This window comes from Triticum dicoccoides, chromosome 7A (assembly GCF_002162155.2).
Source record: "Triticum dicoccoides isolate Atlit2015 ecotype Zavitan chromosome 7A, WEW_v2.0, whole genome shotgun sequence".
In the NCBI taxonomy this organism is placed as follows: Eukaryota; Viridiplantae; Streptophyta; class Magnoliopsida; order Poales; family Poaceae; genus Triticum; species Triticum dicoccoides.
Window position 1 is genome coordinate 129,653,615 of NC_041392.1, and position 3,327 is coordinate 129,656,941.

Genomic DNA, 3,327 nt, shown 5'->3' on the forward strand with positions numbered 1-3,327 from the left:
AGGTGTCTCCAATGGTCGATGTTGGGTTGGCGTATTTCGAGATTAGGATTTGTCACTCCGATTGTCGGAGAGGTATCTCTGGGCCCTCTCGGTAATACACATCACATAAGCCTTGCAAGCATTACAACTAATATGTTAGTTGTGAGATGATGTATTACGGAACGAGTAAAGAGACTTGCCGGTAACGAGATTGAACTAGGTATTGGATACCGACGATCGAATCTCGGGCAAGTAACATACCGATGACAAAGGGAACAACGTATGTTGTTATGCGGTCTGACCGATAAAGATCTTCGTAGAATATGTAGGAGCCAATATGGGCATCCAGGTCCCGCTATTGGTTATTGACCAGAGACGTGTCTCGGTCATGTCTACATTGTTCTCGAACCCGTAGGGTCCGCACGCTTAAGGTTACGATGATAGTTATATTATGAGTTTATGCATTTTGATGTACCGAAGGTTGTTCGGAGTCCCGGATGTGATCACGGACATGACGAGGAGTCTCGAAATGGTCGAGACGTAAAGATTGATATATTGGAAGCCTATGTTTGGACATCGGAAGTGTTCCGGGTGAAATCGGGATTTTACCGGGTTACCGGGAGGTTACCGGAACCCCCCGGGAACCATATGGGCCTTCATGGGCCTTAGTGGAAAGGTGAAAGGGCTGCCCACCAGGGCTGCGCGCCTCCCCCCTTCCCCTAGTCCTATTAGGACTAGGAGAGGTGGCCGGCCACCCCTCTCCCTCTTTCCCCCTTGGGAATCCTAGTTGGAATAGGATTGGGGGGGGAGTCCTACTCCCGGTAGGAGTAGGACTCCTCCTGCGCCTCTCCCTCTTGGCCGGCGCCCCCTCCCCCCTTGGCTCCTTTATATACGGAGGCAGGGGCACCTCTAAACACACAAGTTGACACAAGTTGATCCACGTGATCGATTCCTTAGCCGTGTGCGGTGCCCCCTGCCACCATATTCCTCGATAATACTGTAGCGGAGTTTAGGCGAAGCCCTGCTGCTGTAGTTCATCAAGATCGTCACCACGCCGTCGTGCTGATGAAACTCTTCCCCGACACTTTGCTGGATCGGAGTCCGGGGATCGTCATCGAGCTGAACGTGTGCTCGAACTCGGAGGTGCCGTAGTTTCGGTGCTTGATCGGTTGGATCGTGAAGACGTACGACTACTTCCTCTACGTCGTGTCGCTTCCGCAGTCGGTCTGCGTTGGGTACGTAGACAACACTCTCCTCTCGTTGCTATGCATCACATGATCCTGTGTGCGCGTAGGAAATTTTTTGAAATTACTACGAAACCCAACACTGGGTGCGCCAAGAGGGGGCCGACTTGCCCTGGTGGTTTTGCCCACCCAGGTGCCCCCCTCCGCTCGGTCTTGGCTCTAGAAATTCTTGTTTATTGTATAAAAATTCCTCGCAAAGTTTCGTTCCATTCCAAGAACTTTTATTTCTGCACAAAAAGAACACCATGGTAGTTCTGCTGAAAACTGCGTCGGTCCGAGGTTAGTTTCATTCAAATCATGCAAATCAGAGTCCAAAACAAGAGGAAAAGCATTACGAAAAGTAGATACGTGATACGTCTCCAACGTATCTATAATTTGTTATTGTTCCATGCTATCATATTATCTGGTTTGGATGTTTAATGGGCTTTAATTTACCTTTTTATATTATTTTTGGGACTAACCTACTAACCAAAGGCCCAGTGCAAATTGTTGTTTTTTTGCCTATTTCACTGTTTCGCAGAAAAGGAATATCAAACGGAATCCAAATGGATTGAAACCTTCGGGAGAGTTATTTTTGGAACAAACGTGATCCAGGAAACTTGGAGTGGACGTCAAGAAAGAAGCAAGGAGGCCATGAGGCAGGGAGGCGCGCCCCAACCTCATGGGCCCCTCGCAGCTCCACCGACATACTTCTTCCTCCTATATATACCCATATACCCCGAAAACATCCAGGAGCACCACGAAACCCTATTTCCACCGCCGCAACCTTATGTACCCGTGAGATCCCATCTTGGGGGCTTTTCTGGCGCTCTATCGGAGGGGGAATTGATCATGGAGGGCTTCTATATCAACACCATAGCCTCTCCGATGATGTGTGAGTAGTTTACCACAGACCTCCGGGTCCATAGTTATTAGCTAGATGGCTTCTTCTCTTTCTCTTTGGATCTCAATACAAAGTTCTCCTTGATTCTCTTGGAGATCTATTCGATGTAATTCTTTTTGCGGTGTGTTTGTCGAGATCCGATGAATTGTGGGTTTATGATCAAGATTATCTATGAACATATTTGATTCTTCTCTGAAATCTTTTGTGCATGATTTAAATATCTTTGCAAGTCTCTTCGAATTATCAGTTTGGTTTGGCCTACTAGATTGATCATTTTTGCAATGGGAGAAGTTCTTAGCTTTGGGTTCAATCTTGCGGTGTCCTTTCCCAGTGACAGCAAGGCACGTATTGTTGCCATCGAGGATAAAAAGATGGGGTATATATCATATTGCTTGAGTTTATCCCTCTACATCATGTCATCTTGCCTAATGTGTTACTGTTTACTTATGAACTTAATACTCTAGATGCATGCTGGATAGCGGTCGATGTGTGGAGTAATAGTAGTAGATGCAGAATTGTTTCAGTCTACTTGTCGCGGACATGATGCCTATATACATGATCATGCCTAGATATTCTCATGAGTATTCCATTTTCTATCAATTGCTCGACAGTAATTTGTTCACCCACCGTAGAATTTGCTATCTTGAGAGAAGCCACTAGTGAAACCTATGGGCCCCGGGTCTATCTTCCATCATATTATTTCCATACCAATTTGCTTTTTCTATTACCGTTTATTGTGCAATCTTTATTTTCCAATCTATATCATAAAAATACCAAAAATATTTATCTTATTATCTTTATCAGATCTCACTTTCGTAAGTGACCGTGAAGGGATTGACAACCCCTTTAGCGTGTTGGTTGCGAGGTTCTTGTTTGTTTGTGCAGGTACTAGGTGACTTGTGTGTTACCTCGTACTGGATTGATACCTTGGTTCTCAAAAACTAAGGGAAATACTTACGCTACTGTGCTGCGTCACCCTTTCCTCTTCAAGGGAAAATTAATGCATGCTCAAGATGTAGCAATACATTGGAGATGTATCAACTCCCCCAAGCTTAAACCTTTGCTTGTCCTCGAGCTATTCAGTTGATAAACTGTAAGTGAAAAAGAAAAAAAAACTTTTACGAACTCTTTTGCTCTTGTTTGCATAAATAAGCTTAAATAGCACCCAGGTTTTCAGCCAACATTATAACTAACCATGCAACTCTTAAAGATTATATTAAC